This window comes from Macaca thibetana, chromosome 1 (assembly GCF_024542745.1).
Source record: "Macaca thibetana thibetana isolate TM-01 chromosome 1, ASM2454274v1, whole genome shotgun sequence".
NCBI classification, from domain to species: domain Eukaryota; kingdom Metazoa; phylum Chordata; class Mammalia; order Primates; family Cercopithecidae; genus Macaca; species Macaca thibetana.
Window position 1 is genome coordinate 158,440,438 of NC_065578.1, and position 26,718 is coordinate 158,467,155.

At 48.6% G+C, this 26,718-nt stretch overlaps 1 protein-coding gene across 6 annotated transcripts in view; it reads left to right on the forward strand.

Annotated features, from left to right (window-relative positions):
* The window catches only part of LRRN2 (leucine rich repeat neuronal 2), a 76,436-nt gene that overhangs the window by 19,201 nt on the left and 30,517 nt on the right, over positions 1 to 26,718 (forward strand). For 2 of the 6 annotated variants that reach the window (XM_050763384.1, XM_050763404.1), the window contains exon 2: positions 15,308 to 15,497. The exons of 2 other annotated variants lie outside the window; for them this stretch is intronic. The gene's annotated coding sequence lies outside the window, so the exon portion shown is untranslated. Of the gene's footprint in view, positions 1 to 13,540; positions 15,498 to 23,913; positions 26,207 to 26,718 lie in introns of those variants that run through there. 2 more of the 6 variants (XR_007720178.1, XM_050763394.1) reach the window with 2 other exon arrangements.

A 26,718-nucleotide genomic window follows, 5' to 3' on the forward strand; every position in this document is an offset into this window, starting at 1 on the left:
AGGCCCAGGAAGGAGTGGTTTTGTGTGCGGTCACGCTGAGTTAGTGGATGAGCTGGGACTGCAACCCACGGTCCACTCCTGTTTTGTCAGAAATCCCAGATGCTTACGTGAATTCTCTCATGAACTCATCCGTTACAATAATTGTATGTGTATATTTTTACATGTTCAACAAACGTGTGCATATAAAGGCCCAAGCACTGTGCTAAGAACTGGGCAGAGGCGACGTGAGCACCGGTGCAGGAAGATGAGCAGCTCTGAGTTCCAGTCCTGACCTCAGCCCCTCCCTGCCCTCAGCTTTCTCCAAACATCCGCAGCCAGCCCAAGTTGCTCAGATCTGTCTGTATTATTTGTCCTGGAACTGGTCCCCAGGTGGGCTTTCTCACAGCCACCTGCTCTGGGTAGAGACACAGCTCTGGGAAGGGAGAGGACCCAGCCCACTGGCCCCGGCTGCACCTGCCCTCGTGAAGCCTATGCAGCATTTATCACCCATAACAAGCTGCAGGTGGGCAGGACCCAGGGCCGTGGGAGGGAAGGGAGAGGAAAAGCAGGCAGAGGCAGAGCGTTGCCTAAAATCAGCGCCCTAGTAGTGCATATACCCTCTGTCAGGCATTTTGACCTTCCCAGCTCTCCCTGAAGCACACCTGAGCCACCGGCCGGCCCCCAGGGCTGCCAGCTCCCTGGTGTTGGTCTCCATGGCAACCCCACATTTGCCGTTCTGGTTTCTAATGACTTATTGGCATGTGTGGTAATTTGCAGAGCTTGGCAGGAAGAGCTAGGAGAGTAGTGAGGAGGGGAGGGGAGGGGAGGCAGTGAGGGGGACTTGGCAGTTGGCGGGGCAGGGGTCGGGTTTTGGATGGGGACAGAGGCACACTTATCCTGCCCCACCCTTCCTAGTCCCTGCTGAGTAACATCCAAAGTAAGGGAGCTGCTTCAGGTCCAGGGCCTCCCCTCCCTGAGGAGTATTGGCTCTCTGCAGGCCCCTGAGAGGGAGACAGATGGACAGACAGATGTAGTGCACAGCTGCTCACCTGTCAGGCAGATTCTGGCAGGCATGGGGGGTGACAGCCACGTTCAAACATGGCAGGTCAGACCACTCATGTTTTCCACCACTCTCCTATCTGTCTCCTGGGCCCTGAGAACAAAGGGGTACCTGGGCCCAGGAGTCGCTTGGTCCTATGGGGAGAGAGGTGGGAGTAGAGTATCCAAGGACAGATCCTTGCTGCTTCTAGGCCTCTCACACACTCAGACAACCAAGCAGGGCAGCCCTAAATGAAATGCCAGATCACATGGGTAGTGGGGGAAAGCAGGGAGGGGAGAACCAGTCTAGCAATCACAGGGGCCTAGAGGAGCAGGGGCCAGTCCCCTCTCCACTTTTCTTTGGCAAAGCTTAGCCAACCTCAAAACGATTTCCCCAGGGCAAGGCAGTGGGAAGCCTCAGATTTGCTGTGTGGCTGCAGTCTTCCTGCATACTACTTTGCTGCCTCTGTCTCTTTAGGTCACTCTTGATGCTGCGATCTGTTGTGCATTTGTGGGAGGCAGCCTGATGTGCTGAAAAGAGCACCCTCTTGAAAGCTGGATCCATCTGGGTTAGAATCCTATGACTTCTGCTTCCCAGCTCTATGACCTTGGACATGTCTCAGTCTCTCTTTGAGCCTCATTTCACTTATCTATAAAATGGGTTTAACACACCCAGTTCACAGTGTTGTGAAAAGGAAACTGGCTCATGCTTGTAAAATGCTTGGCACACAGCAGGTACCAATAAATATTAAAGAATTTTAAAAGTCATCTTTTAATTATCTACCCAAATAAACAGGAATAATGTGATGGATAATTTAAATAATTCTGATAGACTTGGTAGGGTATTTTTTAAATATTTGAGAATAGTCTTCATTTAGTTCAGTAAATGTTTATTGAACATCTGTGTGCAAAGTACAGGGCCAAGTGGGTGTTTCCCGGTGTTTTATGATTAGGGTGAATTTAAGTTGCTGGTGCATTCTCTAAGCATATATCATTTGACAGAGGGAGAGGGAGGGCCCCTGGGAAGGCTAGTAGCAGAGAGGGGGTGGCCCTCGGTCAACCATGTAGGTGGATCTTACATGGACTTCTGAGAAGTGGCTGGCCCTAAGAGAAAGATCTGCATTGTGAAGGCCCTGTCTGGGTGGTGTGCAGTGAGATACACTGCCCAGTTTCTCAGAAATGGTGAGTCTGTTTTTAGAGCTGGATGTAGTGGATGATTGATGGAACCAGTGGGTGGTCACTCCTTCACTTTCACAAGCTGCTGCTGAGGCTTGAGGGGGCCGGTGACCACCCAACTATCAGCTGGAAGGGGAGCAAGGTGCACCTGCTCTCACCTGGGCATCTGAGCAGATCACAGCTCCCTCAACTAGTGCTGGGAGGGAGGGAAGGAGAGCAAGGGGGAGCTAGGAAACTTGGCTTCTATCTCTGCCAGCAGATGGACTTCTGCTTGCAGCAGGAGTCTGTCTGTTCTTCTATCAGCCTCCCTGCAGCCTCCTCCAAGACGGCGCGACAGAGATGTGCAAACAGAACGTCAGAGATAGCTGGGGCCTTGGAGAGCGTCTGTCCCACTGCTTTCTCGCCGTCCTCATTCACGTTGTAGCACACAAACACAGTGATAATGGCTCAGGGAGCAACTGACCCAAGGGCTAAGGGGTCGTGATCTCAGCACACCTGTACCCATTTGTTGCTCCCTAACACCACTTGGAAAGCTCTACCTTAGCCGGTTCTCCCAGTGTATTTTTATCTATGAGAAACTTAAGCATTGGGGAGGGGGAAGGACTTGAGATCACAGAGCATATTAGTGCCCTTGGGACTAGACAGAAAGCTCCTAACTTCTGGCTTTGTGCTATATCTACTACCTCAAGACTCCTTCTTCCACTGTTTTTCCTGATCTTTCACCCTGGAGGGCCTACTTCATGTGCAAGAGAATGTAATGTCTCTGAGACACCATTATTCTCCAAACCTCGCAAAATAAGGCAACATCCTCCCCACCCACCTTTATTCTCACTAGCCACCCTCTTCATTCAGGAAAGCCTCTGGCATGTGCCCATAGACCTTCTCCCTTCCCAAGTCTGTGTCTCTCCATCATCCTGGGTGAGATTAGTGACAACGCAGACAGCTTCTTCTAACCCAGACCCTTAGGGGCTCACCTATCTCAGCCACTCACTTGCAAGTTCATACTCTGTATTTTGCCATCCCCTGAAAATTACCTAGCAGAGTACCCAGCTTTCTGGTCACCATCTTCTACACCTTTTGGTCTCCCAGCTTGCTTGTCCAAGGACTCTCACATCACCACTTTTTTTTTTAGTCAGTCAAATTTAGCAGTGGGAGGGTTGTATGACACCCCCACTCTTTAACCTCCTTGGGACCTTTGCTCCATTGGCACCTCTGCTTTTTTTCTTTTTACCATCCATTACCTTCCACTGCCTTCCCTTCTCTGAGTCCAGGTAGAGTCCATGGTCCATTATTTTTAAGAATCCTCCTGCCAATATCCTGAACTCTCTTGAGCCTCTGTCTTTTTATTGTCCCAGTTTGACCAAGTCCCAGTTCTGGATTAATTGCTCTATCTGCTTCTTTCTACCTGCATTCAGGAATGTGGACCTGCTGGGACACACACACACACACACACACACATGAAACAGATTGTTACTTCTACAAACTCACCATCACCAACCCAACTTGCTCTTCAAAAGTGCCTGGTGTTCCTACCACGTTCCTCTGGTTCTCTCTCCCCTCACTCTCCACAATGACTATTTCACACCTTCCTTCCCGAACCTCCGCCTCCACCCTCATGCTTAGCTGAGGACCTCACCTCCCACTTCACAGAGAGAGAGAAGTCACCAGGCAAAACTCCCCAACTTGTCCCCACCAAACCCACAAACTACCTGCCTCTGGGCCAGTCCTCTCCTCCTTCCCTCCTGTGTCTGCAGAGGCCGCAGCATGGCCATCACAGGCCAGTTCTTTCACCACCCATGTTCTAGATCCTCTCCTCTGCCTTCTCAGAAACAGCCTTCTCACCATGCTCAAGTTTCTCATGCCTTCAACAAGCAAAACAACAACAAAAACCTTCCTGAAGCCCGACTCCACTTGCTGCCACCACACTGTCTCTCTTCTCTGTACAAGCCAAATGTCTGAAAGGGTTGGCTGCAGCAGCATTCTCCATCTCTGCACCACCCACTCCTTCCCCAGCCCTGCTTCAGTCTGACTTCCTCCCCCATCACTCTGCTGAAGCAGCTCTCCAGATTGCTAAAGCAAGGGAACATTTTTTACTTCTCAGAAGCATTTTCCACTCTATTTTTTTTGACACTTTCTTTTCCCTTGGCTTCTCTGACCCCACATTCTTGGCTTCTCTGGTACTCCTGAGTCGTCTTTGCTGACTCATCCTTCCTGTCTTGATCTTTAAATGTTGGTGTTCCTTATGGTCTGGCTCAAGGTGTTCTCTTCTGATTGGATACTCTGTCCCTGGGCCATCTCAGCCACATGAATGGCTTCCGTTGTCATCCACATGCAGATGACACCCAGCTTCCTAGTCGGTGTCTTTTCTTCTGAGCCCCTTATCCTTATATTCACCTGCCTAGTTGACTAAGTTGGATGTCTCAAGAAACCTCAGACTTAAAATACTGAAAGCCAGAGTCGTGATTCTCCTGCTACATCTCCCACTGCCTTCTCACCCGCTGCCTGATCCTCCTCCAGTGCTGCCTGTTTTGTGAATGGCATAACCTCAAACCTCAGTTCTGCACGCCATCAGCTGGGAGTCACTGTCATCTCTTCCATTTTCTCCACCGCTTACATCCGGCCCATCACCAGGCCCTGTCTACCTCCTAAAAAGCACCTGGGTCCATCCACTCCACTCCTCCCCATCTCCACAGCCTCCACACTAGTTCAGACTGACTTTGCCTCTTCTCCAGGCTGTGGAATCATCTTCTCATTGGTATGGTTGTATCCACTCTTGAATCTCCAATTGTCAGAGAAGCCAAGAGAAAAGAAAGTGTCAAAAAAAAAAAAAAAATAGAGTGGAAATGCTTCTGAGAACGAAAAAATGTTCCCTGGCTTTAGTAATTGGGTCTCTGAATTGCTGCTGGAATGACCTTTTAAGGACACAAATCTGACCTAGTCACATTCTGTTGTACTCTCAAAACTCTTAAGTGATTCCCGTGCTCTTTAGGATGACCAGTGGGATGGTCTCTTGTGGTATCTGACCCGTGCCTGCACTGCAGCATCCTCACTCCCCTCCCTCACGCTCTGCACTCTGCACCGTGGCCTTTTTCAGCTCTTTGACTGCTGAGCTCCTTTTGGCCTCATGGCCTTCACATGTGCTGTTTCCTGGCCCTTAATCACTCTTCCCATCCCTTACTTCTGCTCCCTAAATACTAGTTATCCTGCAGATCTCAGCTCAAGTAGCCCTTCCTTAAAAAAGCATCCCTATACCTTCAGAATTTTACCAGGCCCCAGTTAAACAATGTCCTGTATGCTTTCTTCATAACACACATAATTACATCTAATTATACAGTTAGGTGCTTATTAGAGAAATGTCCATCTCTGCCACTAGGCTGTGACCCTATGAGGGTAGAGACCCTATCCATTGTATTATTGTTATCATTGGTACCTGGCACAGATTTGGCTTTTCCAGAAAATCTTGGGAGAGTGAATTCATCCATGAGAAGTCTTTAAATATAAAAAGAATCCATGAAAAAGTCCAAAAGGAAAGCTATTCCTTGTGTGTGGCATTGGTAGACCAGAAGACCATGCTCCTGCTCCCTTCCCTTCCCTGTCCTTCCTCAACCAAAGATTCAAAAGTCATTCACTTTGAGTTTCCAATGTAGGCTCCTCCTCACGAATAGATTTTTCAGAAATAGCATTAATCTTTCACATGTGAAAAGCTATTTACAGTCAGGTGCAGTGGCTCATGCCTGTAATCCCAGAACTCTGAGGAGGCTGAGGTGGGAGGATCACTTGAGGCCAGGAGTTCAAGACCAGCCTGGGCAACATAGTGAGACCCCCCCCATCTCTACGAAAGATTTAAAAAGTAGCCAGGTGTGGTGGCCAGCGCCTGTAGTTCCAGCTACTTGGGAGACTGAGGCAGGAGGTGCGCTTAAGCCCTGGAGGTCAAGGCTGCAGTGAGCTAGGGTAGCACCACTGCACTCCAGCCTGTGCAACAGAGTGAGACCCTGTCTCAAAAACACGAAGAAAAACTATTTACAACCTACAAAACTCTTTCACATATATTATGGTGTTTGATTTTTTCTTTTTCCTTAGAGCTACACCCATGAGGAAGCTGGGGTGTGTATTATGATCACCTGTTTCACAGTGAAGCAAACTGCAGCCCAGAGAGGAGTGGTGGTTGCCCACAGTCACACAGCTGATCAGTGAAGAGCTAGACTTGAGCCTGATACTCAGGCCCCACTTCCTTGCCCTTTTTTGAGACAGAATCTCACTCTGTCACTCAGGCTGGAGTGCAAATGGCGTGATCTTGGCTCACTGCAACCTCCGCCTCCCGGGTTCAAGCGATTCTCCTAGCTCAGCCTCCCAATTAGCTGGGTTCACAGGCACGCACCACCACACCCGGCTAATATTTGTATTTTTAGTAGAGATCGGGTTTCACCATGTTGGCCAGGCTGGTCTCGAACTCCTGACCTCAAATGATCTGCCCGCCTCAGTCTCCCAAAGTGCTGGGATTACAGGCATGAGTCACTGCACCCAGCCCTTCCATGCTGTCTCTACTGCTGCATATCGGTGCTTTATAGAAAAGAGATTGCTGCAAGTTCAAATTATCCACAGTAGTGGAAGGAGGAGTGGCACCACAACCAACCACCACCACCCACAGGGACTGGGAAAAAGGTGGGTCTAGAATGTCATGTGCAGTTTGGTTTGGAGCAGACCAAGTTGGCTTGGTGGGGCCAGCACTGGCCTCTTGCTTTTCTCAGATCTTCACAGGTCTATGGGGATTCATTCCATGCCAGGAATGGAGTACTCTGGAATAGGAGTGCCCAGAGAGTCCACAGAGTAAGGAACAAGGATGATCAAAGCTGAGAGAAGACAGTGGCTCCTCACCACACACTCCAGGAGGATAACATGTGAGCTCTTGAGACATGCACACCCTCCCTGGCATGGCTTCTGCCTACTTTGCCAGCCTCTTCTTCCACCCCTCACTGCCTCCCAGATGCCCAAGTTAAACCAGTGGTCCCCAGTTGCTCAGCCATCTCACGCAGCTTCACACCTCTGAGCTTTTCTCGGACTGTTCCTTCTGCCTGGGTGCCCTTGATAGTCTCCTCTCCTGGCTGACTCTTACCAGACTTCACTACTCAGCTCTAGTGGCATCTTTTCCAGGAAACCCTCCCTAAAGCCCTGAGAACTCCTCCCATGAACAGAGCACATTCAGCACATTCTATTAAAAGTCTCTCTTTGCTGGGTCTTTCTCTTCTGCTGGATTAGCAACTCCTCAAAAACAGAGACTGTGAGCTATTTATATGGGCAACTCCCAGTGTCCCGCATGTAGTAGTAATAAAATCACAACATATATTGAAGCTTTACTATGTACTAGATGCTATTTAAGTGCTTTATATTAACTCATTGAATCCTCAGAATAACCATATGATTATGTTTTACACCCTATTTTTAAATTGGTTTTTAATTTTTTTTAAAAAAAGTATAGATTAACTGGAGATGCAAAGAAATGTGCAGGGAAGTCCACAGTACCCTTCATCCAGCATCCCCCAGCACCAACATCTTGCCTAATTACAGTGTAGTGTCAAAAAAAGGAAATTGACATTGGTATAACCCATAGAGTTTATCTGAATTTCACCAGTTACACATGCACTCCTTTGTGTGTGCCTGGTTTTGTGTAAATCCACCACAATCAAGCTACGTAACTGCACCATCACAGGACTCCCTTGTGCTGCCCCTGTAGAGCCATGCTACCGCATCTCGCACTCTGTCAGCCACTCAGCTATTCTTCATCTCTATAATTATGTTGTTTCGCAGTTGTTATATAAATGGGAACATTGAGTCTGTAATTTTTTGTTGTTGGCTTTTTTTTTTTGGAGACAGAGTTTCACTCTGGCATCCAGGCTGGAGTGCAGCGGCACGATCTTGGCTCACTGCAACCTCTGCCTCCCAGGTTCAAGCAATTCTCCTGCCTCAGCCTCCCGAGCAGCTGGGATTACAGGTGTGGGCCACCACGCCTGGCTAATTTTTTGTATTTTTAGTAGAGACTGGGTTTCATCATGTTGGCCAGGCTGGTCTCAAACTCCTGACCTAAAGTGATCCATCTGCCTCAGCCTCCCAAAGTGCTGGGATTACAGGCTTGAGCCACCGTACCCGGTGGCTTTTTTTGTATTCAGCATAATTTCCTTGAAGTTCATCGAGTAGTTGCCTATATCAGTAGTTTGTTCTTTTTTGTAGTATTCCATGATAGGGATATGCCACAATTATGTAACCATCCACCCACTGAAGGACATTGGCATTACCTCGTTTTGCAAATGAGAAAGCTAACTGGCCCAGGATCACATGACTAGCAAGTGGCACTTAATAAATGTTTAGCAATAAGCGCCTAATAGATGTTTATTGTATGAGCTCAACTGAATGAGGGTACTTTATGCTCTTTGCTTAACACCTAGCATGGTGTTTTACACATAGTAGGTGCTCAATAAATGTTTGCCAGCGAGGATGTGGATGAGATGGCATTTATATTTACATAACTAGCATCATGACCAACTTATTCCTATGCCTAGACATTCACAGGAGAGGAATATGTCCCTCTCAATAGCGTACACTTTCCGTTTTACTTAGAATATCAGGAAAGGAAAATTGGGGCAGTAAATATGATCACATACAGGGCTGGCATTTTATTGCCTAAAATGCCCAGAGCTTTTGGTTTCAAATTAATATATGCCATCTTTTCATAGTATTTTGCATCTAATTTGCAGTTTGCTCATTTTATCAAAATGCAAAGCAACCCTTCCAACTCCTGCTTCTTCCCATACCACCGCCCTCCCAGCAGGTGCTGGGTCAGGCTGTGCCGATGCAGTCTGCAGAAACAATTGGTTGGGTTCCGAAAGTGTCCATGCTAAGCTAAAAAGTCTACTGGGGTGTTTTAGCTTGTGGAAGCAGTGAGTTATTTTCACTCAGCGGGGGTCACAGGAGGTTTAATTGCAGAGGATTTGTGGAGCTGTTGGAAGTCCTCAACCTCAGGTGTGAAGAGCCAAATGTGATTAAGTGATTGGAAAGGAACCACAAGTTGGACTAGTCTCTGTCCTGGGCACAGCGCCCAGGAGATGGGCTTGCTTGAGCAACTCCCACTGTCCCTTTGAAGAGTGAGGTGACAAGAGAGCCGACCCCAGCCTCCAGGGACACATTGGAGATAAGTGGAGTCTCCAGGGTGGCCTTTCACAGAGAGTGCCCTGTGGCCTTAAGGGGAACCCATGATTTTGGCCAATTAAGGCCACAAGTAGGAGGGACAGATAAAAAGGGTAAAACTGTGGGCCTTGCCCTCAAGGAACTACTAATGATGTCAACTCACCCCCAAAGCAATTAGAGGCCAGCTATGGGGGTGTTCACACCTGTAATCCCAGGGCTTTGGAAGGCGGAGGTGGGAGGATCACTTAGAGCCCAGGAGTTCAAGACCAGCCTGGGTGACAGAAGGAGAACCTGTCTCTGAAAAAATAAAAATGAAAAATGAGACTTTAAAATAGTTTTGGCCTTTCGGCGGGCCATGTGGGACTGTGCCTTCAGACCCCCAGGGAACGCATGATCACTCTGTTGTTAGGGGCAGTTCTTTTTAAAAATTTTGTCTGTCTTTTTCTTTCGTGTCCATCTGTGATCCAAGTTAGGGGCAATTCAAAGGAAGAGTTGAAGCATTATCTTCCTAAAGAGAATGGAACCTCACCTGGGAAGACAAAATGGACTGTTGGGGAGGATGAACTGGTGAGGAAGTGGGGTCAATATTGGGGTAGAGAGGGTGACGTGTCTGATTTAGGACACTGTTCTAGGGACTCATGGGGAACTTTGGCACTTTAGGGAACTGAATGGGATTTAAGAGCTGACCATCAGGCTACTGCAGAGTGTAATGAAAGACCAGATGAGGCTGTAAAGAGGGACCGTAATGGGGAGTGGAGGATGGGCCTGCCGAATGGCAGAGAACTGACTCCAGAAGGAGAATGGGCACAAGGCAGGCGCAGAAAATGGGGAGGGAGTTCCAAGAAGGAAGTTGGTAGCATGGCAGACGATCCCATCAGGAGCTCCCCGAGGCTGAAAGCTGCAGAAATGCTGTTGGATTGAGAAGAGCTGTGGGATTGAAAATGAACTCACAGGGGCTTATGCAAGAAGGGTCTGTGCTTAGAAGGAATCACAGGTGAAAGAGGCGTTTTTATTGTTATTTTTAAAGGTGGAGAGAGGGTAAGCAAAGGAGTGAGTTTCCTGAGGAGGTGGGAAGGGATGAGGTTGGTTTTAAAAATTCCTCTTCCCTTAAGTCAGAGTGAAGGGAGAGAGAGTGAACGAGCTGCGCAGAGGTGTGGGAGGCACAGTGATGGAGGGCAAAGGGGGTTACATCACGATCTCCATCTCCATCGGCCTCAGGAGGTCAGGCAAGGCAATCTGTTCTGAGGACGGGGTGCAGATGGGAGCACGGTGAGGGGCAGATCCAGAAAAAGGACTGTGCAGAGGTGCCGGGGCAGCTGCAGGGGAGGAATAAAGGGATTGCAGCAGAGAGGATTGGTTGAAGCTGGAATCATGAATGCATAATAGGGCTGGCGGCTTCAGTGTTGTCTTCCGCAATGCTTTGCGGGGAGAGGAACAGAGCTGGGTGGGGAGGATTTCTAATTTTTTATTTGAGGCAGGGGCAGCAATGACCTCAGTAACCTTCACCTCATTTTGTAGGACCTAGGCTGCCCAGTCTTCTGCAGAGAAACACTCTACTTCCCCCACCAGCCTGGCCGCTTCCTGTGGGCAGCCCAGCGGGGAAGCCCACTCCGCTGGCTTTGCTGTCTGAGGGAGCTCTCCATTTTTCAGAGCTTGTGGTCATTTCTCCTTGGCCTGACGTATCAATGGATCCAGTTCTAAAAGAGTCCCATTTGCCCTCCATTGCTCCCTGTGCGCTGTTTTCATTTTTCTCCCCTCGTCGATCTTGCAACAGCAGCGTAATAGCCTCCGAGAGGGTCAGACTGGGAAGATGAATGCTGGCCTGTGGGGGACTGCAACCTGCCTCTCCATTAGTGAGGTGATGGAAGGCAGGGAGCAGAGAATGGATAATCCAAGGAAACACAAACAGACACACAAGCAGCTCACAGGATAACCTACACAGCATTTCCTCTTGTGCTTGGAGTGTGCTGTGATGACTTGAGTGCCACCGATTTGCTGGTCTAATTAGGTCTGACTTGGACAATGTGGTTGCATTTCCCACGGTAGAGAGGGCAGTGAGGAGAAACCAGGATGGGCTAAAAATGTTTGCTAGGGAGAAGCCACCAAGTGAAAGATCCCCATGTGCAGGCACAAGCAGACAGGAGAGCCTGTGATGGCTGCCACTATTTGAAGACTTGGTGCATTAAATGGACCCAGATACCCACAGTTCACCCCAGAACATAGCTCCCTACTCAGTGTACTCCTCACATGTTGTGTGTTAACTCCTTCCTGGCCAAGTCAACCAAGTAGAATGGCTGGGAAAGTTTCTCATGAGTAGTGCCAGGGTGATGATCTGGTATGGTTTATCCCTGTTCCTACCTGCACCCTTGCTGATATGCTCCAGGTCCGTGAGCTGATGCCTCCAGGTACTTTCTGCCAGAGGAGCCATGAAGACTCCCAGGGGCCACTGCTCTGCCCTTCTGCCCAGTATCAGTTGATGCTTCGTTGGTGCCATTGGCATCAGTTGATGGTCCAAATGGGGGATGGAGGGGAGAGCCCCTGAGGCAGACAGAGGGCAGATGATAGAATAGCCTAAAAGGCCTCTGGAAATGAACTATTTGAGGAAACATGAATTCTGGTGTCCATGTCCCGTGTAATCTCGAGCTGCTCACCAAAGCTTTCTGGGCCTCCATTTCCCTTCTGAGGCCTTTTTTTTTTTTTTTTTTTTTTTTTTTTTCCAGCTCAGTCCCCTGAGCCATCCTGAGAACAGAAAGGGGTTTAGTTAAGTCAGTTTCCAGTGACCATGAAACCAGGCTGTCAGTAGTGGGGGACATCTTCAAATTCTCCTGGGTTTGTGACAGGGCTGGAGTATGTTTTCAAGTGTTTGGATAAAATGTTGTGGCAAAGTTACTCATCAAATGTGTATTTAGGTCCCAGTTCCCAAATACTTACCAGCTATTTGACCTTAGACAAGTTGTGCTTTACCTGAAGACCAATTGTTCATCCATAGAACAGAACTTATACCTGCCTCACACGTATCTGTGAAAATCAAATAAGATAATGTGTGAGAAAGCATTTTGCAAGTTCATAAATGTCCCATCACTGTAGGAGGTTGAGAGGGAGAGGTAGCAGGGAACATGAAAAGATCATGGGACTTGAGTCATGTGGAGCCAAGTTCAGATTCCACTGTGAGTTGTGGCCTTGGACAAGTTGGTGAACATCTCTTAGTCTTAGTTTTGTCATCTGTAAAGTTGACATAAGTAAATTACGCCAGATAATTACCGGAGGATTAGATGGGATGGTGTTTGTAAAGGGTCTGGCATATGGTAGATGCCCCCGCCCCTTTCCCCACTCCCTGTATGTAGCTCCCCGTCACTACATCTTAGCCCTCCCAGACCCTCAAGTCGAGGATAGCTCAAGTCATCATTTGTCCACATTTTCAGATGCTCAGACTATCCTGGCATTTGTCTATGAAGTGCCACATTGTCTACACCCTCCCCAAGGTCTCACCTTTAGCTGTGGGTCTTCAGTCTTGGGTTCCTTCTTCCTTTTGGACAGAAGGTGCCTGCTGAAGATACAGAAATGATCACATCCAGTCTCCAGACCCTACAGAGGGATCAGGCTATTCCGTGAAACTCCACCTCCACTGGGGACCAGCTTTCCGCAGCAGCTACCCTTCCTGAGCCAAAGCCACTCCATGAGGTTTGCCCAGCCATCCTGTGGCAGGGTACCCAGGGTGCAGGGGTACAGGAGAGCATTCTTTGCTCAGAGAGATTCTCATCCCTGATGAGAGGATCTACTCCCTGTCCTGATCCTTCTTAGCCCAGAGAGCAGCCTCTCATTTCCCGCTACCGCTTCTGCTGTCCTGACCGTACTTTCTCTGTGCTGCAGTGTGGCCAACCTCTAACCCTCCCTGCCAACGGCATCCGGGAGCTCTCAGCCACCCAGCTGCCCCTCATGGCTCCCAGCAGCATGGCGCTTAGACCATCTAACTGGGCAGATGTTCAAGCCCCTGCGTGGTCTTTTCTGGTCTGTGGAACACCTGTCTCAAGATCACCCTTGGGGATGTGGGGCACTCAGATGCAGATTCCCAGACAGCACTTCAGACCAACTAAATAGATTCCAGGCTGGCCAGAAATCTGCATTGTAGATAAGCTCCCACAGGATTCTTATGTACAGGAAAGTGACTTTTTCCCCCGTTTTTATTGAGGTAGAACTCATATAGTGAAGTAAACAAATCATGCGGGCAACTTGAGTTTGAATATGGAATATACAATATCCCCATATTACCACTCCCAAATCAAGATATAAAACAACATGTAGAACATTTCTAGCCGCCTAAAAGACTCTCTTACACTCAGCGTTCTAGCAATGTAGACTGGTTTAGCCTGTTTTTGAATTTCATGGGAATGGAGTATTTGTCTTTTTTGCTCCACATCGTATCACTGCTTCCCACTCTTAAACGTGCAGACAACTCCTCTTCCATCCCATGTACCTTACCCTCTTCTGATAGAGAGAAAAAAATCAATCAATCAATCAACTGAATTTTTCAGGACCTCGCCCTAAATCCCTCTTATGGCAGTTTCCTCCATCCTCCCCTCCTCAGGCCTTGGGGAGATCACATTTGGCCCCCATCCTCCAAGCATTAGTGTCTCCAGAGGCCCAGGAGCTGTCACCAATGCTGCTGTGGAGGACCTGGGCCCACTCCCCTGCCAGTCCCTCTGTAGACAGCTACTAGGACACTCATTTGTAGTATATGGCTTGTCAGAGAGTCCAGGCACATTCCAGATGAAATTGGCCAATTTAAGCTACAAATGAAAAGACAAATGAGATGGAAATTGCACAGAACAAGACTGTTTCTCATCAGGAGGTATCACTCCTGACATGCTGAGCTGTGCAACCTGTTTAGGCCTCTCCCTGCCACTGAGGTCAGCAGGGCTTTCCCAAGGATGGGAAACACCACCTCCTTCACACGCACAGCCAGGCAGAAGAGCAGCCCAAGAGGCTCTAAGACGAACAGAGAGAGAGAGAGAGTAAGTGGGGGAGGAGGCAGAAAGTAAAGGACACAAGGCAGATACCTCAGAAGCAAGGCAATAAAGAAAGAGGATTTATCATTCCAAAAAGGAAAAAAATATGTTGGACATCTGCTATTTACTAGGCCCCATTCTAGGTGTTCAGACTGTCAAGATGAACAAGACCTGCCCTTAAGGAACTCCCAGCCCTGAGGAGGAAAAGAAAGTGAGATGATGGAGATGACGACAGAAAAGGCAAGGGGAGATGGAGACACATCTATAAACAGGAGGAAGGCCAGCTGGATGGAGAAATGCGGATGAACGGGAGACCTGGAGAGGAGCAGGAGCCCTGTGAACAAGCCAAGGGCATGGAGCTTGGCCTGCTGTCGCCCCCTGGACCAGGGAGAAGCAGCCTTGAGGGTCCTCTGGAAAGAGACAGCTCACAGATGTCTTTACAGGCATCAACTCTTTGGTTCTTGGTAAAGTGTCAAGGAGTGGGCCTGGCAGGGAGTTCACCAATCCAGTGAATGGGACAAACCAATGAACAAAATATTTGGATGATGGCTTATTCTCTATTATGTAAAGAGGGGTCAATGACCCAGGAGTTCTTAGTCCCTGGGTCTCTGTCTCATCTATTTTTTGTTGAGTTTAGTGAATTGCAGAGTCCAGGAATACAAATTTGTTTTCATGTGGATCCAAGCTAAATACAGTTTTAGTAATAATAATAATAGCAAACACTTGTAAGGCACTTACCATGAGCCAGGCTGTTCTAAACACTTCACACATAGTAACTCATTTGCATAGTAAATACACCGGGGAAAAAATCCTACAATGCATTTCAAAGCCAAGCACAAGTGACTTTTGAACTATCCGTCACACACACACACACACACCCCGGAAAGTGGGTTATGAACTGTTGACCACCTTAAACCTCTCTCTTTTAGGTGGCCATAAGACAGATGTCCTGGGAGGCTGGGTTTGGAAAGCCATTCCAGGAGCACTTGAATGATTCCAGATGGCAGTGGGCCAAACAGGCTTACCTTCCCCCTCTTCCTCCTCTGAGCTGGAGCACTTCAGGCCAGGCTCCATGCAGGGTGCTCAGGCTGGACAGAGACCCTAGAGACTGTCATTAGGGTAAGTGTGGCCCTCTCTCCGGGGACTGCTCCCTGTCCATTACCAGAGCCAGAATCCATGTGCATTGCACTATTGTGGATGTTGCTAAGCGTAATTGCTACCAGGGAACTAGTTTCCATAGTGACAGAGGTACAGTAGGCCCTTGACATTCTCAAGGGAAACATCATAGCCCTTCATGAATCCATGGATTAGAGACTACCACATAATTTCCCCCATAAAATGCAGTAAACTATGACTGAGAAATATAATGAGAATGGCTATTGAGGGCAAAGTCACCCAACTCTCAGCTTGCCAGGAGGTTCGCCTGCTGGTCTCACAGCACTGGCAAGTCAGCATTACATACTATGTCATGTCAGACTGGGGTTGGTCATAATGGCAGAAGCCACCTTATGATAAACAGAGAATACCAGTGACTGCCTTTTGAATGACAACAGCAAGGAGGGACTTCTGTTTAAACATGATGGACTAACATCCCTGGTGCTCTGCGCTGCCTCCCCAAACCACACTACGAGTAAAGAAGTAAAAAAGATGCAGGCCCACAAGGGCAGGGGAGGAGATCAAAGCAAATAAGAAATGTCAGTACAATTTTGGAACTTGAGAAGGTAACTGACTTGGCTTGATAAAGCAAGAAAAACCTAGAGACTCCCAAAGAGAGGAGTCAGTAAGAAATGGGCAGATTCCTGCTGTAAAACCACAGAGAGGCTGAGAAATGGTTGGCATCTGAAGACAGGGTATGGAGTAGGGCCAGAAACAGGAGAGTGATACCTCAGATCCCTTCCTCACCCCCATTTCACCCCATGACTGTCCCTGCTTTACCCTAGAGCATCCTGAAGAAAACTTTGCTTTCCAAAGGGACTGAACCCAAAACGTGCTGACTTGTGGATATGGGTACAAGTATGGGTAGAGATGAGGCACTATGTTGGAAAAGTGAGCATTTGCTCAAAGTTTCCAAGCCAAATGGGGAAGCCTTTTGGTCATTTCTTCCAGTTGGGTCTAAAAATATTGGTAGTTGGACAAGTGATGACATTTGGGAGACCCCCTCCCTCTCACTTAAGCCCTGCCCATTCCAATCGGCTTTAAATGTCTCACCTGTAAATACGAACCATTGACCGGGCACAGTGGCTCATGCCTGTAACCCCAACAGTTTGGGAGACAAGGTGGGCAAATCACCTAAGGTCAGGAGTTTGAGATCAGCCTGGCCAATACAGTGAAACCCTGTCTCCACTAAAATATAAAAATTAGCCCTGCATGGTGGCATGTGCCTGTAATTCCAGCTACTCAGGAGGCTGAGGCAGGAGAATGACTTGAACCTGGGAGGCAGAGGTTACAGTGAGCCGAGATTGCGCCATTGCACTCTGGCCTGGGTGACAGAGTGAGACTCAGTCTCAAAAAAAAAAAAAAAAAAAAAGAACCATTGGCTAAGGCTTACTAGAATTTTAAGAGAGGTATCTAATATTTAAAAAGCATAAGCCAAAATAAACAATAAATAAAAACTTGAAGAAAGGAAATACTATGCAGGGAGCAAAAGAACAAATAAAAACCTCCATCGCCACCTCAACTGATATCCTCAGAGAGTTGAGAGACAAAATTATACCCACAAAACAAGATCATGGGGCCTTTTTAAAAAATTGAGATATAATTCAAATACCATAAAATTCACCATTTTAAAGTTTACAATTTGGTAGTTTTTAATATATTCACAAGGTTGTACATCCATTGCCATTATCTAACTCTAAAACATTCTCATTATCGCCCCCAAAAAACCCCATATCCATCAGCAGCCACTCCTCATTCTCCCCTTCCCCCAGACCCTGTCAACCACTAGTCTGCTTTCTGTCTGTATAGATTTGCTTATTCTGGACGTGTCATATAAATGGAATCATACAATTCGTAGCCTTTGTGTCTGGCATCTTCCACTTAGCATGTTTTCAAGGTTCATCTGGGTTGTAGCATGTGCCATTACTACGTTCCTTTTTGTAGTTGAATATTTCTGCATTATATGGATATACTATACACACACACACACACACACACACAGATATATATTTTGAGATGGAGTCTTGCTGTGTCACCCAGGCTGGAGTGCAATGGCTTGATCTCGGCTCACTGCAACCTCCGCCTCCCAGGTTCAAGTGATTCTCCTGCCTCAGCCTCCCAAGTAGCTGGGATTACAGGCCCGCACCACCACACCTGGCTAATTTTTCTATTTTCAGTAGAGGCGGGGGTTTCACCATGTTGGCCAGGCTAGTCTCAAACTCCTGACCTCAGATGATCCACCCGCCTCGGCCTCCCAAAGTGCTGGGATTACAGACATGAGCCATCACGCCCATCAGATATAACATATTTTTTTATCCATCTATCAGTTGGTAGACATTTGGGTGATTTTTATTTTTTAAGGAAGATGCACAGAACAAGGTCTTGGAAACTTAAAATATGTTGTTTCGTTCAATGAAGATGATTACTTTCCAGATGGCAAGGGTCCATTAGGTGCCTAGCACAATTAATGAAGAAGAGACCCTCACAAAGACACAACATTTTGCGATTTCAGAATGTCAGGTGTAAAGTGAAGATTCCACAAGCCAGGAAGAAAAAGACAGGCTTTAGGATAGAGCAGACTTCTCAACAGCAGCCCTAGAAGCAAATAGGTCATGGAATGGTGTCTTCCAACATGTGAGGGAATGTTATTTACGATCTGAAATTATATTTCCAGTCAAACTGTCAGATATGGAGGCTCAATAAAGACATGCAAACATTTGCAAAAATGTTCATGCAAAAATTTTCAAACACTAAGACTTTCAAGAAACTTACCTCTTTTTCAAAAGCAACTCAAAAAAGATGTACTCTATCAAAACAAGGTGGAAAACAAGAAAGATGACATGAACCCCAGGGAAAGACAAATCGTAAGAATATTCTGTCATAAGAAAAAGCCTGAAAATATATGCATCAAAATGTTAACAGTGGTTAGCACCAGGAGGTAGAAAAGGGGATTATTTAAATTTTCTCCATGTTTTTCTATACCTTCTAATTTTTCGATAAGAATGTCATACTGTACTTACCAGTTACTATATCTTTGTCACACATGGATGCAGAGAGCCAGGGGCAGGCCAGAGATAGAGAAGAGACAAAGAAAGAATAGAGGGGGGCCGGGCGCGGTGGCTCACATCTGTAATCCCAGCACTTTGGGAGGCCGAGGCGGGTGGATCACAAACTCAGGAGATCAAGACCATCCTGGCTAACACGGTGAAACCCCATCTCTACTAAAAATACAAAAAAATTAGCCAGGCGTGGTGGCGGGCACCTGTAGTCCCAGCTACTCAGGAGGCTGAGGCAGAAGAATGGCGTGAACCTGGGAGGCGGAGCTTGCAGTGAGCAAAGATCGCGCCACTGCACTCCAGCCTGGGCGACAGAGCGAGACTCCGTCTCAAAAAAAAAAAAAAAGAAAGAAAGAATAGAGGAAAGGAAAGACATGGAGCTCTGAGGGCCACTGTGCTGCTCTGAACACAGTTATCCTGCATTTTGGTGCCCTTGTCCTGTCGGCAGCCCCCAGGGCCACAGTCATATTTGTGAGTCTGTCTGCCCTGCTAGGTACAGAGCTTCCTCGGGACAGAGGCTGGATCTTGTTCATCTTGTATCTATTCCCAGTGCCTGGCAGAGAAAATACATGGAATTGGTGTTTGAATGAATGTAGAGAGGAAGAGAAAGGAAGGAGGAGGAAAAAAAAACACCTCACCTGGCTGGGCACAGTGGCTCATGCCTGTAATCCCAGCACTTTGGGAGGCCTAGGATGGCAGATCACTTGAGCCCAGGAGTTCAAGATCAACCTGGGAAATAAGTAAGATCCCTTCTCTAAGAAACAAAACATTTTTTAAAAAATTAGCTTGGCATGGTGGCACATGCCTGTAGTCCCAGCTACTTGGGAGGCTGAGGTGGGAGGATCACTTGAGCCTGGGAGATGGGGGCTGCAATGACCCCAGATCACGCCACTGCACTCCAGCCTTGGTGACAGAGCAAGACCCTGTCTCAAGAAAACAAAAATGAAAACCCACCAAACATAGAGCATAAACTTGGTGAGACCTGAAGTAGGGATGCCATCAAGGTTGTAGCACCACTTGCTAGGGTGGTCAGTTCCACCATCGGAGAACTTGCCTCAGCTGGGTCCAGCCACCTGTGTCCCACTCCCACTCGGCAGTTTCTTCGGCCAAGGCCTGGGGGAGCTGGGAATGTCCACAGGGGCTACGGAATGGAGAATGTCTTTTGCACACATTAAAGTTTCAGAACAACTACACTCACACCACAGTTCCCCAGCTACTGGTAGTCCCAGAGCTCTTATAAACCTCCTGGGGCCCACTTGAGAGGAACACTTTGGGTTCATGGCAGGGATGTTGTGCTGGGGGAGTGGCAAGGAAGGAAGCCCTGATTTGTAGTGTTTGCCAGTTTTCGGTATTTCCATCACAGCCAATTTCAACCTACGATGTAATGTTGTTGAGGGTGGAGTTGGGAAGAGGTGAGCCCCGTCAGCTCTCATGGACTGGTGCAAGCTGGTTCCAGCACGCACTGGTTAATGCCAGTGATGGATGTGACTACCAAGGGCCACTTCTGCATGAGCACAAAGTTGGACGACTTGGATGGTTGGATGGAATCAAAGAGCTTCTGGTCCAGGGAAGGATGCAAGTAGCCACATGTGCTGTGAGTACTACCAGGGAGAGTTTGGCAGCGAGTTTTCTATCGGGGGAGGCAAAAAGGATGAAGACAGCTGGATGGGACCTGCGATACAAAGAAAGAACTTTGTACAACTTCCTTATCGACTAAGAAAGCAGGCTTTCATTCTAATTGTTCTGGTTTGCAGATGAAAAAAAAAACCAAGGCCTAACAAGCTAATGGTCACACAGCTAATAAATAGGCCACCATTGGGACAAACCCAAGCCTTCTGATTTTTCATTTAGATTAAACTTGTCTATAGTATTCAAACCCATAAGTCTTTTTTTTTTTTTTTGAGACGGAGTCTTGCTCTGTCGCCCAGGCTGGAGTGCAGTGGTACAGTCTTGGCTCACTGCAAGCTCTGCCTCCTGGTTCATGCCATTCTCCTGCCTGAGCCTCCTGAATAGCTGGGACTACAGGTGCCCGCCACCATGCCCGGCTATTTTTTTATTTTTATTTTTATTTTTTGTATTTTTAGGAGAAATCGGGTTTCACTGTGTTAGCCAGGATGGTCTCGATCTCCTGAGTTTGTGATCCACCCGCCTCGGCCTCCCAAAGTGCTGGGATTACAGGCGTGAGCCACCGCGCCTGGCCTTAAATCCATAAATCTCAAGTGAACAGCTTGAACATTCCAGTATCCAGAAGGCTCCTCATACCCCTTCTTGGGCAATTGGGTCTTCTAATTTTTAATCCAGTCCTCTTTGCACCAGTCCTTACTGACTTTGGGTTGGCAGTATATCATGTACTTACAAGTATGGCTTCAAGGACAATGTTCCTCAGTGGTTAAGCACACAGACTTTGGGGCCAGACTGCCGAGATTCAAATCCCAGCTTCAGCTATGTGACCTCAGACAGGTTACTTAATCTTAGGTTTTTGGGTTTTTTCTTGTCAGGGTCTCACACTGTCACCAAAGAGGGAGTGCACTGGCACAATTATGGCTCACTGCAGCCTCAAACTCCTAGACTGAAGTGATCCTTCCACCTCAGCCTCCTGAGTAGCTGAGACTACAGGTACATGCCACCATGCCCAGCTAAATAATTTTCCTTTTCTTTTTTTGAGATGGGGTCTCACTCTGTTGCCCAGACTGGGCCTTACAGGGCCTACAGGGTTCAAGTGATCCTCCTGCCTCAGCCTCCCAAGTAGCTGGGACTAAAGTTGCACACCACTACACCTGGCTGAATTTTTAAATATTTGTAGAGACAGAGTCTCACTATGTTGCCCAGGCTGGTCTTGAACTCTTGGTCTCAAGTGATCCTTCTGCCTCTGCCTCCCAGAGCACTAGGATTACAGGCATGAGCCACTGCACCCGGGCCAATCTCTGTATTTTAGATTCCCATTTATAAATGAAGATGAAGGCATCACAGGGTTGTTGTAGGCTTATATGGGTTAATACAAGTAAAGTGCTTAGAAGAGTTCCTAGTTCATACCAAGTGTTCAGTAAGGGTCAGCCTGTCATTATTTGGCAAGGGAGAAGCAGCCGTCCTGGCCCAGAAATCAGAGAGGTGTGAAGAAGTTGATTAGAGATCAAGAAGGTAATCAGCCTCAGGCTTCCTTCAGGGTTTCCCAACCTGGGTTCAACGGAACCAACTCCTAGAGGAACTTAGAACTTCTGATTTGAGAGGGGCTAGCCATCTTGTAGCTGTGTACTTGTATCTTGCAGATGAGAATCAGAAGCCCAGAGTTCAGTGTGTGCCCTTATATTAATATTAGGCTGGTGCAAAAGTAATTGCAGTTTTTTGCTGTCACTTTCAATGGCAAAAACTGCAATTACTTTTGCACCATCTAATACTAGTCACTTCCCTGCTCTGGGACTCTGCTTCTTCCATTGAAAAACAAGGAAGCAAAATGAGGTGGATACCGAGGTCCCTTCTGCAGAAGCTCTGACCTGAGGACCAACTCACCTTGCTTAGATGTGGAAGCTGCCCCTGGGACAGACACTCACGTGAAGGTAGCAGGTTGGTGGGAGAGGCAAGACCTCACTTCCCTGCCAGCGCCCTCCGTCTGTAGGGGAATGGCTTCTGAAATGGACCCAGGTGCAGGACTGCCCTGGGCTAGCTCTTTTCCCAGGAAGCAGACCCAGTTGCCTGCATTGAAATCACCTGCTTGGAAGCTTTTCGATCTGCAGGTGTCTGGGCTCCACCCTAAGGAGTGGGATGGGCATTTGCATGTTAACAAGCTCTCTGAGTGATCCTTGAGCACGCTCTGAGTTTGGGAAATATTGGATTGGAGGGCTGGGATCCAGGATGGGAGGTGCAAGCTCTCATAGCAGAAATAGCTGCCACTTATCCAGTACCTACTCCATGTGGGGCACTTTTGACATCTCTAATCTTTACAACCACCACCCTGCAAAGTAGGCATTATTACTCTAATTGTAGGGAAGAGAAAACTGAGACCCAGAGCAATTAACTTGCCAGGCATCACCCAGATAATGAGACAAGGAGCCAAAACTTTAGCTCAGGTCCTTCTTTGCTCTTCTGCCTCCTTGCTGAGCTCCTAAACAGCCGCCTCTTACCTGACTCGAAACAGCGCTGGGAGGTGACCAGCTGAACTGGGAGAGGGGTGGGTTAATGTAAAGGCGGCTACAGCTGTGGATCAGGGAGGCAAGGAGGAAGGTGAGGGGGCAGGGGTGGAGAGGAGGGGGAGAAGGGGAGTGAGGAGGGGGAAGGGTCCCATGGCCCATCTCTGTTTTTCCCTCTCCCTTTGCCTTTCAGGCATTCTTCAGGCTCACAGCCACTGTTTTGACAGGGTGTGAAGCCATCCGCAACCTTTGTCTTCTCGGCTTCCCAGCCTCCTATTGTCTCACTAATTAAAGATGTCTTGAAAAATTCCCCCTGCTGTGTGCTGCTTGACAGAATGCCAGCATCCCACTGGGGAAAGCCACAGCAGGCATCTGGTACCCGGGCACTGGGAGACACCTGGGCCCTGGCAGAGCTGGCTGGGGAAGGGAGTTGGGCCAGGGGAGAAAGGAAGCAGCCTCAGGGCAGGGCAGGCAGGGGCTGGTGATTCTTAAGCCCTATAGCAGGAGGATGGGGTTCTGGAAGGAGGGCTGGGAGTTCTCACCTATCCTCGGGTAGAGTTGCTCAGTCCCCATTCGAAAGAGTTTTCTGCACGATTCCCCAGGAGCCCCCATCACCGGCTCCTATGTCCGACAGAACTTCCCTTGGGATGCTTTTTGTGGCAACTCACCTGAAAGCTCCCACTCCCCAAGCCTTTGCTCAGGCCGTTCCTTCTGCCAAATGCTGACAAGCAATCCGGTTTGCCTGGGGCTGGGGGATTTTGCGGGGATACAGGACCTAAATGCTGAAATTGGGAAATGGGGACAAGTTGGTCACCCCACTCTGCTTCAGCATCATCCAGGTGTCAGTCCCTTCTTCAAAGAGGCCACCCATGTTAACGCAGCACCAAGTCACTCTCCTATGACCTTGTTTAGTTCCTGAAATAGCGTTTTATTGCTGCCATAACAAATCGCCACAAACGTAGCAGCTTAAAGAAACACACATTTGCCATCTCACAGCTCTGTCGGCCAGAAGTCTGTCCAGGTTGGCTCGGCCGATTTCTCTGCTCCAGGTTTCAAAAAGGCCAAAATCAAGGTGCCAGCCAGCTGGACTCTATCTGAAGACTCTAGGAGGATCTGCTCCTGAGCTCATTCAGGTGACTGTAGGACTGAGGTCCCTGCTTCCATGCTGGCTGGCAGCCGAGAGTGGTCCTCGGCTCCTAGGCGGCGCCCTCCAGTCCTTGTGCACAGCTTCCTCAGAACCAGCAACAGGATATCAGATCATCGCACGCTTGGAATCCCTCTTCTGCCTGCCGCTGGAGAAAGCTGCTTTAATGACTCATGTGACTAGATTTGTCCCACCCAGATAATCCAAGACATTCTCTAAAGTTCATAACTGTAATTACATCTGTAGGGTTCTTTCTGCCCTGGAAGGTGACAGATTCCACTGGCTCTGGGATTAGGGTATGGGAGTCTTTGGAGCCCCATCCCTCCTGCTGTCCGTCGTTCCTTCCGAGCCCCTACCACTCTCTGATGTCTACTTACACGTTTATTGTCCATCTATCCCCCCAAGTAAAATCCATGAGCGGAGGGATTGTGTTTGAGTTATTCAGCGCCGTGTCCCCAGCCCTCCTGAAGTAACACTTGGCACACAGTGGGTTGTCGATGTTTGTTGAATGAGTGAACTTTACAGGGACTTTTGGATGCAGAGTGGAAGTGGGAACTTCTGGTAGGTCCAAGGAGGCTTCTTAGATACACCCCTCCGCAGAGCAGTTGGCGTCAGGTAGGCAAAGCGCCCCTCCTGGATGCCAGGCCCCAGCTGCTGGCATCCCCCAGCCTACCTCTCTGCCAGTGTTCTCCCCTCTTCCCACCTGAAGGATCCCTACCCTCACCCCTGACCCTCAGTCTCTCCCTGCCTGAGAATCCCAAAGGGCAGAAGCCACTGCTGAGTGTATCCCTGAGGGGTGGTGACGAGATAAAGGCAGGGCCTGCCTGGCCTGCGCTGGGTTCAAGGCAATCCACCTGGGACTTCAAACAGTTAATTTCCCCAATCTGCAAAACGATCAGCTTTTGAGGGAAAACAATTAGCCCGCTGCAAATTGTAATTGTCACCTCACTCCTGATTTTAATTTGGACTAATGAGGGCTAAGTGATTCCTGCTGCCTCCCCTCCCACTGCCCCTAGGCCCTGAGCCCTCACCTGCCAGCGGGCACTTAACCCTCAGCTGCCCAGCTTGCATCAGAGGCTGAGGAAGTTTTCGGGTTGGCACAGGGCCCAGGGCCAGGCTGGACCGGTGCTGGCAGGAAGGAGGGAGGAAAGAAGAGAGCACCTCCCACCCGGCCCACAGGGGAGTTGCCTGTTTACAAGGCTCATAGGCAATCAAAGTTTTATTGAATGGAATTGACTACTGACTCACTCCTTGTCACAGCCAGTTACCTCTGGCTGCACAGTCTCTGGGGACCCTGCTTCCAGGAGTGTCTGCCTCCTTCATGCCAGGGTGCCTTTGCCTGGCCTTGCTCTCCCCATACCCCCTACTGCCGTGGTGGGGCTAGGCCATGATTCTCTGCAGCCGGGAGAGGGCTCACGTCTATGTCTGCCAGTCATGGGGGTCAGTGTGGGAAGTGAACCTTGGATCGTTTAATCTAACTTCCGTTCCTCTAAACAAATTAAGTCCTAGAGAGGAGAAGGATCTGGTCAAGGTCACATAGGGGTCAAGGCCCTGGAGGAACTCACAGCCCTTCGTGTTTCTTCTTATTGGTTGCTTAATTGTCTATCTTCTTACCTGGACACTGCTTTCCTCTCTTCCCTGCACAATGCCTGGCATGTTCAGAGATGCAGGAAAGAAGAAAAGAATGCATCCCGAGCAACCCTGTCCATGTTCTTCTACCACCTCCCACCCCCATTTAGCCTCATTTCCAGTTGGGTTGGGTTGATTCATTCATGTGCACATCCATTCGTTCACATACTGCAGCTGTGTGCTGAGAACCAGGCCATGAGCTGGGGATACAGAGGTAAATAAGGCACATCCTTGCCCTCTAGAACCTCACAGTCTAGTGGTTTCTGAATGTGGGGCTGTTCAGCCCAGAGCCCCTGACCCTCAGCAGGTTGCTCTGGGGCGAGAATCAACCCTGCGTCCTGAGCAGCAGCAGGTGAGGGAGTCAACTGCAGCTCCTGGCTTCTGCCCCTGGCCCTGTGCTCATCCACCTCTTTGAGTCACCACTGCTTGAGGAGTTAAGTTTGGAATCAGAAATCCTGAGTTCTTGTCCTGGCTTTGACGCTGATTTGCTCTGTGGCCTTCCACAAATCCCTTTACCTCGTGTCCTTTCTGAAGTCAGGGTCTTGGCTCTGGTGCATCCACCTGTCTTTTGGTGACTCTGGCCTGACCTCATCCCAGCTCCACGCAGCTGCCTCTCACTCCATGTGCCAGTGGAGGCAGCTCAGCGAGTGGAAAGGCCTCTGTTCTGGTCAGGAGCCGTCTCTGTCCGGCCCTGCCACCACCACTGGGTAACCTCCAGTTAGCTGTAAAGTGGGGAAGGTCACCACTTTATATATATAATATATATATATTATATATTTTATATATATATTATAGGGGCTGTGGTCTGAACAGCTCCACATTTCAAAACCACTAGACTGTGTGGTCCTGGAGGGCAGGGATGGGTCTTATTTATCTCCGTATCCCTAGCTCATGGCCTGGTTCTCAGCACACAGCTGCAGAGTATAAATGGATGAATGAATCAAACCAACCTAACCAAAAAGTAGGCTGGTGGGGGCGAGGCTAGAAGACAAACTGTGGTAACAAGTCCATGCAGGTGAAGGCTCCCGGGAATAAAACTCTCAGTGCCATACAAGAGGACCTCATTGTTGGCATGCAGCGGTCGCATCTTGGATACCATCCCTCGATTCAGTGGACACACAAACTGGAGGTGCTGCGGGGGAGGCAGTGGAAAGCACATGGAAAGAATTTCCTGGCTCTGGGCCTATTTTCCTGGGGTCGCTGGATTGGATCCTCTTTCAGGCTTCTTCCAA